This window comes from Sus scrofa, chromosome 11 (assembly GCF_000003025.6).
Source record: "Sus scrofa isolate TJ Tabasco breed Duroc chromosome 11, Sscrofa11.1, whole genome shotgun sequence".
Taxonomy (NCBI): Eukaryota; Metazoa; Chordata; class Mammalia; order Artiodactyla; family Suidae; genus Sus; species Sus scrofa.
In genome coordinates, this window is record NC_010453.5 from 64,138,956 (window position 1) to 64,155,386 (window position 16,431).

Sequence of the window (16,431 nt, forward strand, 5' to 3'; positions counted from 1 at the left end):
GTTCCCAGGCTAGGGTTGAGTCGGAGCTACAGCTGCCAGTCTACACCATACCACAGCCATTCTAGATCTGAGCCACATCTGTAACCTACACCACAGCTCACGGCGATGCCAGTCCTTAACCCACTGAGTGGGGCCCGGGATGGAACCTGCGTCCTCATGGATACTAGTCAGTTTGGTTTCCACTGAGCCACAACGGGAACTCCCTCAGAGTCATTCTTTACTTTGTAGAGAATGACAACCCACACCTGGAGAACCACCCTTCAGTGTGTTTTGGGTGCCAGCGGCCATGGAGGACAGGACATAAATAGATTTATGGGCCCAGAGAATCCTAAGAATCTCATGAACCTGAACGCTAATAGGACATGGTTGGAACGTCAGGATGACAAAGGAGAGGACCCTGTCACCAACCCCTGAGGAAGAGAGTCTTATGAGCACCTCTCATCCTCAGGAAGGGTGCTGACCTGTGAGGCTGTTTCTGACAAACCTCACCGGCATCTAAATGAATTGGTAATTAAATATGTAAAAAAGCCGTACAAAGAAGAAAAAAAAAGGAAAAGAAAATAATGTTTGTGAAAAATGTTAATGGTTTTGTTTTCAAAACCTCTCCAATCAAAACTTTTGAGAACTAAAAATCTGCTTCATTGCCAGCGCCCATGGCCAGGTTTCTCATAATAGTGAAGAAATTCCATGATTCTCTTGATCTAGCTGACAATCAAAGAAAGGGTGGTTATTACCCCCCATGCCAAAAATGGATAGCACTTCATGAGGCCTGCCATGTGTCCCAGCTCTCAGATATTTCACAGGCATTATTCAATTTCATTCTCACATCAAGCCTGAGTAAACGGGATCATTCTCTCCATTTACAAAGCCTGAAGAGGATGAATACTTTGCCCACAGAATTCAGTCACAGAGAGAAAGTTCCTATTTAAAAAATTAATATCTAAACATAATCCCCCATTTTTACATTTCCCTCCCATTTCTGTGCATCTTCTTGTTTTGTTGGCTTTTTTTAGTTGTATCTGTTGTCTCCCATGCAAGGACTAACCACAGATTCTTAGTTAATAGGGAATAAGAGCCTGCGCAGCTCACAGAGCAGACATCGTTTCCAGTCTTAAAAACGGTCCCTAATAGAACACACCAACACATCTTACGATTTATTGTTTAAATAAGAAAAAAAAGTTTCATAAGAAAAATGAGCTCTAAGCCTAAAAAAAGCAAAATGACTTGGGGAAAAAAAAAACCAATTTAATTTTAATAAATACATAAATCCCAAGGACGCATTTTCAATATCTGTATTTGGATGGTGGTTAAAAACATTAAAACTTCACAGGAAGTCTCTCCCTCTAGAATTAATACTGTATTATAATATTGCAGAATTTAACGTATTCTTTTCACAAGCACAATTTTAAATACGAAGGCCTGTTTGCCTGTTTGACATTCAACTTTCAAATTGCTTACAGTCTTGTAGGAGTTCCTAGGTATCTACCCACATTTTACTTTAAACTTAATTCCATGGGATTCTGTTCCTGCTAGTCTTTGTGAAGCATGTGCCAAAGAACATGTTTTCTATAAACAGCAAGTAAAAATGTAGTCTTCTTATTTTATGCAAATAAATACGCCATCCATACTTTTGGCTCACTCCATTCTTATTTGAACTCTCACTTGCTCTCATATTTATATTAGGCACAATGCAAAATATGTATTTTATCATAAAGCCACTTAATTACTAGACGGTGCTTTTATTATTTGTTTACAGTATCAAAAAATAAAGTCAGGATCACTGCCATTGGTAACACCTCAAAGGAATTTCGGTTTTTAATTCTGCTCTCAGTCAGACCCTCAAGAATTCTGTTTCAAGTTGTGATAAGTACAAATCGTCCAGATTGCCTTAAACTATTGCTGATTTTGCAGAAGATATGGCTTAAGTGCAATAAACAAAGCAAGATTCACTTCTTGGCAGGAAAACACGGCAAGATTTTCTTTAGAGAGAGGGAAAAAATGATGCCTAGTTTTTGATCAGTAAGCTGTTTACTGATGTGACATAGGAGAGATTCTTCTATTTATTCTGGAAACATATGAGATAAAAATAACCTCTCAATGAAATGACTATCACATAGATTGCGTTACAAGATACTTGTAGAGGCAGTAAAATCCTGAACAGTTTCCAAAACTCTCTAAGTATTAAAAAATAAAATGTAATTCCCATCAAGCAATACTCATTACCCCTCGATTACAGGATGAATAGAAGCAAAGGGACAAATAGTTTTTTAAAAAAACTCTAATCTCCTAAATTTAATACCGACCCAGGGTTAATATTAAGTCCGCAGGGATAAGCTGATATGACGACTCCTTGTAAGTCTCAGGGAGTTCAGAGATCAGCCTGTTTCCAGATCCCTCCTTTATCAGCTATTTCTTTTGACCTCAAACTCTGTTAACTCTGTTAAATCAGACCGTGAGGGAAAGCTGGTGTGTCTTTGTCTGCATGATTAGATCCATACACACTCTCAGATTAACCTTTCCTAAATGTGTCCTTTCCTTAGGAGACACTAACCGTGCCTTTCATCCCTTATTTGACTACTGTGGATCTGTTCACATCCACACCAGCCCTGAGACCTTCAGTCAGCTCTTAATGTGGGTCTTCAAGGTCTCTGCAAGGAGACAGAACTCCAAGCCTCTGGCCAAAACAAGGATTACCAGACCCTTATCGCCCCACCCGTCTCATTGCAATGCCCCCTCTTGCCCTGCAGGTTGAGCAATCTGTCCTACTCCTTCCTACACCTCTACTAGGAAAGGTATGTGGCCCACTCCTCACCCCACCCCATAGGGGCCTTATATGCCCCCAACCAACCAGCAAGCGTATCTTAAGATCCCTCTTTCCCCAACCAATCAGCAAGTATACGGTGGGACCTCTCCTCTCTCCCTGGGCAATAAAAGGAGACAAGACCAAGTGCTCAGAGTTGGCTCTCCCTGATCATCAGCAAGTCCAGTGTTTCTTATCTCAGTAAACTCTTCTTTTTCCTCTGGGGGAGCTGATGAGCAAGAAGCCAGCCCACTATGTTAACAGCATTTCTTGTCTCCATGAATTTGTCTTTTCTTCACATTGCTCTGAATCTGGAAAATTCGTTTTCTGACTCATATGCACAGAGCAGGACACGAAATCCTGAGCCACAGCTAACTCCACAAAAGAGTGAATGGTAGTGTTTTGTTTACAGATTCTTAAGCAACACAACAGAAAGCATGGGGAAAATGAAGAACACTTCTTCCTGCCTTTCTGTTCACTATGCCTCTGTTACACAGGTAGATAGTAAGGTATGAGCAGAAAAGGGAGGCACGGGGTCTCATGGCAGGAAAACACTCATCATGCAAAGAGCGGGGTCCATGGGCAGCAGACAAGGAAAAGCAGGAACCTCTAAACTGACGGAAACCACATATTTTGGCATAATTAAGTGCCCTGGAGGCAGACAAAGACAGGTGGAAGAGGGTGCAAATCTCCAGGTCCAAATGTAACCTGCTTCTCATTGTGCCCTCATTACAATAAAGTTATAATAAAGTTAGTTATTCAGGTAAGTACCCATCAGGCACCAATGCCATGACACTTCTGATCAAAGCTAAATAAGGACAAAAATGCATCCTCCCTTTGGGAGGGTGGAGCTGGAATGAAAATTAAGGAACATGACCTCCAAGCCCTCCTTCTCATTGAATATTGCGACCATGTAATTGTATGCCCCTTATAACCCACATGTCAGAGAAACACAGGGCAGCTGATCCCCTTTCTGCTCACCTCTCTTAAAGAGGTGTATTTCTCACTTACATAAATTACCACTTTTCTTTCTCAATTTCCGGCTCGTTTCTGAATTTCTTCTGTGACAAGATAAGAACCTTTCCTTTGGGAACAACTCAATGATCAAGAGTGGAAAAGAAACTCAAGACTAAAGTCCAACTATTTTATATTTTTAAACAGCACATCTTAAAAACAACAGCACAGGAGTTCCCACTGTGGCTCAGCAGGTTAAGAACCCAATATAGCGTCCAGGAGGATGTGGGCTTAATCCTTGGCCTCACTCAGTGCGTTAGGAATCTGGTGTTGCCACAAGCTGTGGCTTAGGTCACAGATGTGGCATTAGATCCGGCAATGCTGTGGCCATGGTGTATGCTGGCAGCTGAAGCTCTGATTCAGCTCCTAGCCTGGGAACTTCCATATGCCACAGGTGTGGCTGTACAAAGGAAAAAAAAAGACAGAGAGATAAAAATAACAGCACATAAAAGTAGCAATGAATTATGAGAAACAATGGATATATATGGATGACTGGCTTACTCTGCTGTATAGCAGAAATTGGCACATCATAAATCAACTATACTTTGATGAAAAAAAAAAAAGAAGAGAAAACAAAATGTTGAAGAAGGTACCCCATCAGAACACTAACCAAAAGAACCTGGAATATCTATCTAACATGAAGTTAGGAAGAATTCCCAAAAGCAAAGGAAAACCTTACATAAGAATAAAGGGTTAGTTTATCCAGAAGATATTTTTAATATCTAAATTTATCTAATCATAACATAGCTCCAAAATGTATAAAATATAAAAGCACAATCTGACAGAACTCAGTAAAAATAGATTGTGTCTTACTCATAGTGGGAGATTTAAACCCACCTACCATAATAACTGATAGAATAAGAGGATAAAAATCAGTGGAGATGTAATAGTTAAGAAATATGTAATAGTACCATCCTTTTCAATGGAACATGCTTTTCAATTGCATATATCCTCTACCATAAGCAAGTATCAATAAACGCTGACGGACACAAAATGTACATAATATATTCTGACCTAAGTGGATTTAACAGGAAATCAAAAATAAAAAGTAACTAAGAGAAAGTTCCTATTGTGGCACAGAGGAAATGAATCCAACTAGTACCCATGAGGATGTGGGTTCGATCCCTGGCCTCACTCAGTGGGTCAGGGATCCAGCGTTACTGTGAGCTGTGGTGTAGATCACAGATGGGGCTTGGATCCTGTGTTGCTGTGGCTGTGGCCACCAGCTGCAGTTCCAACTCGACCCCTAGCCTAGAAACTTCCATATGTCGCAGGTGTAGCCCTAAAAAGCAAAAATAATAATAATAATAATAATAAAGTTAATTCACTTGTGAAGAGAAACGGTCTTTTTAAAAACAAATTTAAAAAAAAATAAGCTAAAGTATGCAGGAGAATGAAAATTTAAAAGTAGACAGTAATGAAATTAAAAACTAACTTCTAAGGAGAAGATTAAAATCAATAAATTTAGGAGTTCCTATCATGGCTTAGTGGAAATGAACCTGACTAGAATCCATGAGTACGCAGGTTCAATCCCTGGCCTCACTCTGTAGGTGAAGGATTTGGTGTTGCCATGAGCTGTGACTCAATGCAGATGCAACTCGGATCTGGTGTGGCTGTGGCTGTGGTGTAGGCAAGACATCTAGCCTGGGAACTCCATACGCCTCGGGTGCAGCCCTAAAAAGACAAAAAATGAATGAATGAATTAAAATAACATAAAATCAATAAATTCAAAGATTGGTTCTTTTTAAAGTACCAAGGAAATGTAAAAACAACAACAACAACAACAAAAAACAAAACCAAGAGTTCCCGTTGAGGCGCAGTGGTTAATGAATCCGACTAGGAACCATGAGGTTGCAGGTTCGATCCTGGGCCTTGCTTAGTGGGCTAAGGATCTGGCATTGCCGTGAGCTGTGGTGTAGGTTGTAGACACAGCTCGGACCCTGCATTGCTGTGGCTCTGGCGTGGGCTGGCAGCTACAGCTCCAATTCGACCCCTAGCCTGGGAACCTCCATATGCCGAGGGAGTGGCCCTAGAGAAGGCAAAAAAAAAGACAAAAACAAACAAACAAACAAAAAAACACGGACCGGGGGGAGATTGCCATTATTTTGATTGAAAGAGGATGATACAATAGATAGCATAGGCATTAAAAAATATATAATGAACACTGTACTGATAAATTTTAAAAATTTAATTCACAGGACAAATTTCTTGAGAATCATACAAAGACATACATAACAAGAACTAGAAAATCTGAAATATAAAATTCCATATTAATGAAACAATTAGAATCCCTAATTTTATTTTTTCTCTTTACAACTGCACATGACGCATATGGAAGTTCCTAGGCCAGGGATCAAATATAAGCCCCAGCTACTTGTTTGAATTTTTTTTTTTTGGTCTTTTGTCTTTTTAGGGCTGCACCTGCAGCATATGGAGGTTCCCAGGCTAGGGGTCCAATGAGAGCTGTAGCTGCCAGCCTGCACCACAGACACAGCAACTTGGGATCTGAGCCGTGTCTGCAACCTACACCACAGCTCACGGCAATGCCAGATCCTTAACCCACTGAGCAAGGCCAGGGATCGAACCCGAAACTTCATGGTTCCTAGTCTGATTCGCTTCTGCTACGCCACGATGGGAGCCCCAAGCTGCAGCTACTTGTAACTGGTAAATGGAGGCTGGCCAAATTGATACATAAAACTGACCATAACAAAAACGAAATATTTTTCATGTCTTTTTATGAAGTCTGCACAATTCTGATCCCCAGAGTTGACAAATTATTTCAAGAAAAGCAGATTACAGACCAATATCCCTTGTGAACAATAGACACAAATATTCTTGACAAAATATTAACAAATTACATACAGTGATACATCAAAAAAAAAAAAGATGCTACATCATGACTAAATGGAGTTTATTCCAGAAATTTAAGTTTACCTTTCAAATACTAATCACAGGTAGCATATAGTGACATATAGATGATGCTATGCATCATGACCAAGTGGAGTTTATTCCAGAAACATAATCTGCAAATAGCAATCGGTATAATTTACCACATTAAAAAGGTAAAAGTGAATAGCCATATGATTATATGAAGATATGTAGCAAACATACTGGTCAAAATTCAACGCTTTTTGGGGGGGGCTTTGACTTTTTAGTGCCACACCTCAGGCATTATGGAAGTTCCGATGCTAGGGGTGGAATCAGAGCTGCAGCTGCTGGGCACAGCCACAGCCACAGCCAATGCAGGATATAAGCCACGTCTGCAACCTACCCCTCAGCTCAGAGCCACACCAGATCCTTAGGACACTGAGCAAGACCAGGGATGGAACAGAGTCCTCATGGATACTCGTCAGGTTCCTCACTGCTGAGCCACAACGGGAACTCCCTAGAGGAACCTCTCTCAATGTTAACAGATATTTACCTAAGAAGCTGTAGTTAACTTCTTTTCCCCCTGGCCACAACCTCTGCACGTTAAGTTCCCAGGACAGGGACTGAATCTTAGCCACAGTGGTGATCTTCACTGAGGCAGTAAGGGATCCTTAATTCATTGCGCTCAGTGGGGGATCAAACCAGCGCCTCAGCCCTGATCTGAGCCACTGCAGAGATGGAACCAGCTACTTAACCCACTGCATGACAGCAGGAACTCCTAAAATCATTCCTAAAGGAAAAATATTGAGAGATTTTGTCCTAAGAGTACAAGAATGTCTTATCTCATCACTTTTTTTAAACAATGACTAAAAATTTTTGCCACAGCAATAATTCTAGAAAAGGAAAGAAAAGTCATAAATACAGGAAACAAAGAAGTAAAACTGTCAATATTCACAGCTGACATTACTGTATATATAGAAACTTCTATGGAAATAAATGAAACAGAAAAACCAAATCGACAAAAAGCAAAGAGAATTCACAAATAAATCAATCGTATCTCCATATACTAGCAACTGGAAAATGATATTAAAAACAATTCCACAAATACAATTAAAAAACATCAAATTCTTGGTAATGAATGTAAACAAAGGAATAGAAGATGTCTATAATAATAACTATGAAACACTTCGAAAATTAAGGAAGACCTAATAAGCGGAGAGATGTACATTATTCATAATTGACAGACGATACTGTTAACCTCAGAGACGCCTCAAACAGATCTATTCCCCAAAGGAAATATTAATGAAAGTCCCAGGAGGCCTTTATGAAAAAACAAATTAAAAGGTTTCTAAAGTCTATACAAAAAGTAAAGGATCTGGAATGATCAAAGCAATCTTGACTACTGTACCAAGTTAGAGGACTTCAACCACTGGATTTCAAGTTTTACTAAAACGTTCAATAACTAAAAGTGGAGTAATGGTACAAAGATATAGATCAGTGGAAGGATACAGATATAAACTTATTCATAAACAGTCAAATGATCATCGATCAAGGTGCCAATTCAATGGATAAAAGGCTTTTAAATAAATGTGGCTAGAAGAACTGGTAGGGGAAAAAAAAGGCCAATAAGCATTAATGAAAAAGACAGTATCATTAATCATCAGAAAAATGCAAATTGAAACCACAATGTGACAAGTCATATCCAGAAAGAATAAATTCACAAGGACTGATGATACTAAGTGTTGCAAAAACTGCAAAGATTGGAACAACCACTAGGTAACTCCCCTATGCTGCTGGTGGGCGTGTAAAATGGTACAACTATCTTGAAAAACCTTATGGGAATTTTTTATGTTAATTATTTGTCCACCTTATGACCCAGCAATTCCACTGCTAAGTATTCCAGCTGAGAGGAATGGAAACTTATACTGGAATAAACACTTGAGCAAGAAGGTTTGCTGCTAGCATCTGCCAGCAAGAAATTATCAACTGGAATATAGATTCATTGTAGTGTCTTCCTATTATCAGGTACCATTTAGAATGGAAAAAAAAAGAACCACGGAAAAATGCAGCAACATAGATGGCTCTTGAAAATCTAGAAAACAAGGTAAGCAAAAGGCAACACAGAATGTACCACGTCCATTCTAGTTACACGAACGGAGGCAAAGTGATCTGTATCGACAGAAATCTGAAAGGAGTGTAGTGGTGTCCAAAGCAAAGGGGCAAGGGCTTTTCTGAGGTCATGGGACTGTTCTACATCTTGTTTTAGGTAGGTGTAAAAGTGATGTACACAATTATCAAATTGCTTCTTGTTATAGCAAACTACACCTCAAAAAAGAAAGAAAAAAAAAATAGGAGTTCCCATTGTAGTTATAGTGCAGCAGAAACAAATCCAACTAGGAACCATGAGGTTGAGGGTTCGATCCTGGCCTCGTTCAATGGGTTAAGGATCTGGCGTTGCTGTGGGCTGTGGTGTAGGTCACAGATGCGGCTCGGATCTATCGTTGCTGTGATTCTGGCGTAGGCCAGCAGCAACAGCTCCGATTAGACCCCCTAGCCTGGGAACCTCCACATGCTTCGTGTGCAGCCCTAAAAAAGACAGAAAGACCTAAAAAAAAAAAAAAAAAAAAAAAAATCAATAGTTAAACAGGTTTTTAAGAATAGGTTAAAAAAACAAAACATGACATCAGAATTCAATACCCATTTCTTAGGTCAAGTTCAGGCAGGTGTAAGATGCACAGCCATACTGTCATACGGTGATTTCCAAGGGGGAGGAGCATGTAGGGGGGTGAACGGTAAGCAGCTGTGTGCCTCAAACAAGTGGCTCCAGAGCCACATCTGACTTATCTCCTGTAGGATGCAGCCCTTAGTTTCGACATTAGAGCTGTCCTATCTGCTCTGTAACTGGACGAAGATAACAATCAAGGACGACTAAATCAATAGGCCCGGAGAGAGGGCTGCAAGAAACAAGCTGAGTCAGGAAACTCACAAGTAGAAGACAACCACAAGAAACAGATTCTAATTAATCATGTTCCACATCAGATTGCAGAAATGTACCATAGATAAAACACTAAGCTCAAGGGAAATTCTCCAACTTGTTCTTTCCTCTTCACCTTCCCAAAAAATCTCACCAGAGTAGGTACGACTGAAAAAGACGTACTCAAAAATAGCATACGGAATTCCCGCCGTGGAGCAGTGGTTAACGAATCCGACTAGGAACCATGAGGTTTTGGGTTCGATCCCTGGCCTTGCTCAGTGGGTTAAGGATCCGGTGTTGCCGTGAGCTGTGGTGTAGGTTGGAGACGCGGGTCGGATCCTGCGTTGTTATGGCTCAGGCGTAAGCTGGCGGCTACAGCTCCGATTCAACCCCTAGCCTGCGAACCTCCATATACCGCGGGAAGTGGCCCTAGAAAAGGCAAAAAAGACAAAAAAAAAAAAAAAAAAAGGAATAGCATATGTAGGAGTTCCCATTGTGGCACAGCGGAAACCAATCCAACTAGGAATGATGAGGTTGGGGGTTCGATCCCTGGCCTCACTCAGTGGGTCCGACATTGCCGTGAGCTGAGGTGTAGGATGCAGATGTGGCTAGGATCTGGCATTGCTGTAGCTGTGGTGTAGGCTGGCAGCTATAGCTCTGATTATACCCCTAGCCTGGGAAGTTCCATATGCCACTGGTACGGCCCTAAAAAGACAAAATAATAATAATAATAATAATGATTATAATAGCATAAGGAGACTCTAAAGTTCTCCACATGAGCAAGTTTTCAGCCCTTTTCCTCTCTCTCCTAACAACTGTCGGTTTTATCATCCCTAAAGACACACGATGGCAAGGAGAGAAAGTGACTGGCATGGCCACTTCTGTTTTGCCAGGGCCATCATCCAATAACGCCACAACATAGAGTTATATGCTCTGTACATCACGAGGCTTGATATAAATGAGATTCTTATTTTTTTAAGTCTTAATTAGCATCTTGTTGAACACTAAACATTATCATTGGAACACACATGCTGGGACAGACAAATTGGAGCACTGGTTGCCAACCTGGGAAGGTCCCTGGGGATTAACTGTCACCATGCTGCTGTTGATGGGGCAGCTTCCTAAGAATGCTAACGATCACGCTGGGAAAAAAGCAACCTTCTCATCTTCCATCTTTCATTAAAAAGACAGGTAAAGGGAGCATGTGAGTGGGCTTGTGTGAAGCATCTCACTCTGATCCCAGAAACCCGAGGGTCAAGTGATTGTAAACATTTCCAGTAACTCGTATCATCAACTCTCCCTTCCATTAACAAGGAAACCCACTTTAACTTGGCAGTGTGCATGAATCCTTCTCTCTCGAAACGGCACCTTCAAGAAATGTTCCATCCTTGCAAATGCCCTGACTAAAACGCTTTTGTTGATTTGTAAAGCGTGAAAATGAGGTGATCTACTTAAAAAGGACGAGTTTACTTTTTTTAACTTTTTAAAACAGAGATCTTTCAAACCAGGGCAAGGCAGCCTAACTAACAATGTCTTTTGTTCAAGGGGGATTTCAGGGAGGGGGGAGAAAAGGGGTCAACACACCATAGAAATCTCAAAATGACAACGTCTTTGTTCAGTGAAAGAGGCTGGGATGCTTTCTACACAAGTTCCCTGACGTCTCTACACAATGAAATGCAAGGGTCAGTGGTGCTGAGACAAGGAAAGGCAGTTCCACTCTTTGCTTCTCTAAAAGCCAGTGACCCACCCCTTATGCTGAGTCTCAGGCTGGCTTTGTTCTCAGTGTCCAGAGGCAGCAGCTCCTTCTCCTGCGCTCCCCCCTCTGAGAAGGAATGACTGAGGGCACCTGCTTCCCATTTTCTTTTTCTTGGGCATTTTCACTTCCTAGAGCTGCAGTTGGTGTGTTTTGTGTGCGGAGAGGAGGGAATGACACGTTCCATGGTGGTCCCACCACTGCGGGCACTGGGGGTTCAGGGAGCCTCAGGACTAGCCCTTTGTGTCAGGGAAGGATATGAAAAGTCAGTATTTTAGGCAAAGCCAAGCTGTTGATTTTTTTCATGGGGGGGGGAATCAGAGGTGGGTGGGGAAGAAGGATTTTGCAATTCCGTTGTACTCAATAAATGACATCATATTGCTGTGTACAAGCTTGCATGCTCAAGGCAGTCCCCCTTTTTTTTTTAATTAACATGCCTAAGTTCATACTTCTGTATCTTACTTTTCATTTCTACTACTAGTAGGAAAACTGCTTGAAAGTGATCTCAGTAATTTCTGAAGACTTGAGACTCCTTACTCAGTGGTATCTGAGACATGGTAAATTGTATGAAAATTACATTCATGTGATCAAACAGTCTATTTTGAAAACAAGTGCTTTTGATTCCATTGAATCTACATGAGAAAGTGTCTACTAAAAGCTTCAGAGATTACAAACCTAGAATCTTTCTGATACAAACTCACGTGATGATATAGATGGGCCTGGAAACTGCCTATGACAATTACATTAATAAAAAATAACACTATTATCAGACGATTTTTTGCTGCTTAAAGATGTAAGTGGTATTTTTTAAAAACTAGCCATTATTCAGCACTTCGCATGGAGTTAGAGGTCATGCTAAGAATTTCATTATGAGTGACCTCATTTTGTCTTCCCAACAGACCTTATGAAGTTGGTATTATTTTTTCTATTTTACAGAGATAATCATAAATGATTCCCATTAACACATAATCATATTTACAGCAGCACACTCAACTCTCACACAACTAAAACATGAAGGTTTTCCCAGAGATATGATTAACACTGGAAAAAACCATTTCCAAAGCTCTGACACAGCAGGTAGAATCACACTAAATAGAACACATAAATTGTTTTGTGTTTTTTCCCCATGCTGCATTTCTTCTTCCTTTGGAATCATGAGCAGCTCCAATCTTGCCAGCAAGTATCATTTGACTGGACAGGCAGCATACCTGGCAGCTCTAAGAGTCAGTGCATATGACGGTGTACAAACTCGCGACGGCTCCTCTGCTGGGACACCTGCTTACGGATGGCATCGCCTGAAGGGATGGACTGTCCCGCAGTGTGGACCACTATTCAGGAGCCAAGGTTCTCATTAGCCACATTTGGCATCACCGCTTGGACACCCCAAACAGAAACCTGGACAGACCAGTGCCTCTTCCTGGCTTCTCAAGGTGGGCAAAACCCAGTCCTTCCGCTGATCTCTTCCTCTCGGTGGCCTTCTACCCCACAGAAAAAAACCCCAAACGACACTCCAAATCAAGTCCATGTGCTGGACCCTTCTGGCCCTCTCCATCCTCATCTCCTCTTGTGCCTGATTTCAAACCTTCCAGTCCAGCTTTTTACACTCTGCTGTCCCTGCCGGCACCCTATACCCTCCTGGGCTCCCTGCCATTTGAGCCTCCCCCATCCCTACATGAGGTTCAGGAATCCATGCAGCGCCATCCCCATTCGCTCCAGGCAGGGTTACAGAAGATGCCCCCTTCACTGCTACGATGTGGATGAATAGTTGGCCGGCTCCAAAATAAATAATACAAAATCTTACGATTTTGGCAGACACAGGTGTCATGCCAGAGTTTCTTTTGCATAAATCACATTGGGAACACACCATCTACAACTTCCAAGACACTTGTGATGCTCTCAGCACACAATTCTCCTATGTTTCTCAAATTTGTCCCTCACTCCTACTGATCTGTTGTCTCCTCAACAGGTTTTTTTTGTTTGTTTTGTTTTTAAAGTGAAGCCTTTATTAGATCTCTGCCAAGTATCCAACTTGCCATACACAGAACTCTTCCATTTGGCGTTCATATTTTTTTCACCAGATGATAAATCTGTCCCCTAGGACATTATAGCAAGGGTGAATAGCATGAACATGTTTAGGAAGAGTCACAACAGATTCTGAGGAAAGACAGCCAGGCAGAGGATTGGGGCATCCTCGAGGCACATTTCACAGAGGGAGGATGGAGAGAACAAGCCATGCAGGAGCAGGTCAAAACGAATGAATAGATCAAGCAAAAAGAGCAGTTCTTGACATTTACCTCGAGAGGGTCAAGGGTAAGTCTGCAGTTAATGACTTAATTTTCGGCTTCATTCAAACAAGTGTAAAGCCATAACATCACCCGTGCCATTCGTTTCACTAGCTTTATCCATAAATCTCCTGAAAACAGAAAGCCTCACAGAATGCATCAGATCATGAAACATTCTCAAGTTTCCAGTAAACCTGGGGCGCCGGCATTGCTATACAATGAGGTGAACTGGGGGAAGCAGAATCAAAAACCCAGGGAACCTCAGAGAAGCCCGTGACTCAGTCTGGAGATGCCAACACAGATGCTGGGTGGAACCAGCACAGGGAAGTGGGGAGAAGGAAGGCTTGCCTGTAAGACTTTGTCAGGTGACCCCAAAGAGGAGAAGGAAATCTGAAACCATCAAGATCCTTTTCAGGAAGCCACCATGGGCACAACTGAGGGACAACGATCACATATATGTAACAAAACCAGATTATCAGCCTTGCTGATTTTCAAGGAGGTCCACCAACTGGGAAGGTTACACTTTAAAGAAGAGAGACAGGGAGTTCCTGTCATGGTGCAGTGGTTAATGAATCTAACTAGGAAACATGAGGTTGCGGGTTCGATCCCTGGCCTTGCTCACTGGGTTAAGGATCCAGCGTTGCTGTGAGCTGTGGTGTAGGTCACAGACACGGCTATGATCCCGCGTTGTTGTAGCTCTGGTGTAGGCCAGTGGCTACAGCTCCAATTGGACCCCTAGCCTGGGAATCTCCATATGCTGCAGGAGTGGCCCTAGAAAAGGCAAAAAGACAAAAAAAAAAAAAGAAGAAGAAGAAGAAGAGAGGGAGTTCCCGTCGTGGCGCAGTGGTTAACGAATCCGACTAGGAACCATGAGGTTGCGGGTTCGGTCCCTGCCCTTGCTCAGTGGGGTAACGATCCGGCGTTGCTGTGAGCTGTGGTGTAGGTTGCAGACGCGGCTCGGATCCTGCGTTGCTGTAGCTCTGGCGCTGGCCAGTGGCTACAGCTCTGATTCGACCCCTAGCCTGGGAACCTCCATATGCTGCGGGAGTGGCCCAAAGAAATAGCAAAAAGACAAAAAAAAAAAAAAAAAAAAAAAGAGAGAGACAAGCACACATATTCTCATTGTCCCTTGGAAATTACATAATGACCAGCCAATGTACCTGCTCAAAGACCCTGAATGAGGCCCACTCTATAGGTTCAAATTCAAATCCTAGACAAGCCTTCTAGGCTGACATGTGACCCTGGTTTATGCAGAGGCCTACAAACGTCATATGCTCCAGCCACAAGCAATATTTTCCATGTTTAAGATGTGCATCAAGCTACTGGATTTGCAAAGGATCAACAATGTGATCGTCCTTTCAGGGTTTGAGTGTCTACATTTCCGTTGACACACAAACACACTCATTTACACTGATATAACCAACAAGCTCTATTATCTGAAATCAAATATAACGGGATTACTATCTGCACAGAAAAGAGGGTTATTAGTGCAAGGGTTTTCTTTTTTTTTTTTTTCCTCCATAAAATGATAGATTACAGCCAGTTTATACATTTCTAGTATATAAATTTAACCATTTCTCTTTTAAATCCAGCATATTCATGCAACTTTCAATAAAGGATATATTTCCAATGACTAGTTTTAGTACAACATAGAATCACTTATTTATAAAGTTTTAACGTAAATCTTCCAAAACCCAAGTGAATGTGAATTTGCTTTCTTCACTATTTGTTCTTGTTTACACAGTATTACTACAAGAGCCATTCAAGTCACAACCCAAACAAATGAGCAACAACATTTCTGAAAATACAGTGGCCTCTACTTACTAACCTTTCAGATGCTCACTGCTAAAAAAACACTCACGATTTCTCTGATATTCAAGGTTTAAGGCCAGGCCTATCACAAAGGTCTTGAGTAGTTTGCAGACCAGAGAATTTCATGAATGAGCAAAAATTTCCTAAAGCATTTTTAGGGAAGGCAAGTAGATTTGTTCACAGTTAATTCTGAAGACAGAATAAGACAACAGGCAAGTACCACAATTTCAAAAAGGTTTATACCTCAAATACAATGAGATCTTATTAATAAACACTTCTATAATTTTGGCTGGGGAGGAGGAATAGGTAACGGATGCGAAATAAGTTAAATATGACTAGAGATTCCAGCCAGGACCTCTCATAATAGGAATACTCAGGTGGGATCAAAACGTAGGTGCCTCTGTCTCCCTCAAAGAAGCATAATGAATATAACTCCAAAATATAAAAAGAGGCATTCCTGGAGTTCCCGTTGTGGCTCAGTGGGTTAAGAACCTGACTAGTATCTACGAGGATATGGGTTCAATCCCTGGCCCGGCTCAGTGGGTTAAGGATCCAATGTTGCTGCAAGCTGTGGCATAATTTGAAGACTTGGATCCAGTGTTGCTGTAGCTGTGGTGCAGGCCAGCAGCTGCAGCTCCTGTTTAACCCCCAGCCTGGGAACTTCCATATGCCACAAGTGTGGCCATTAAATGGAAAAAGAAAAAAAAAAAAAAAGGACTTCCTGCTATGGCTCAGCAGGTTAAGGATCCGGCATTGTCTCTACAGTGGCACAGGTTGGATCTCTGGTCCTGGCCCAGTACGTTAAGTAAAGATCCAATACACTGTAGCTGTGGCATAGGTCACAGCTGCAACCTGTATTTGATCCCTGGCCTGAGAATTTCCATATACTGTGGGAGTGCCCCCCCCCCAAAAAAAATAAATAAATCTT

General features: G+C 41.6%; 1 protein-coding gene across 2 annotated transcripts in view; it reads right to left on the minus strand.

Annotated features, from left to right (window-relative positions):
* The window catches only part of ABCC4 (ATP binding cassette subfamily C member 4), a 220,683-nt gene that overhangs the window by 49,807 nt on the left and 154,445 nt on the right, over window positions 1-16,431 (minus strand). The gene's annotated exons all lie outside the window — the stretch shown is intronic.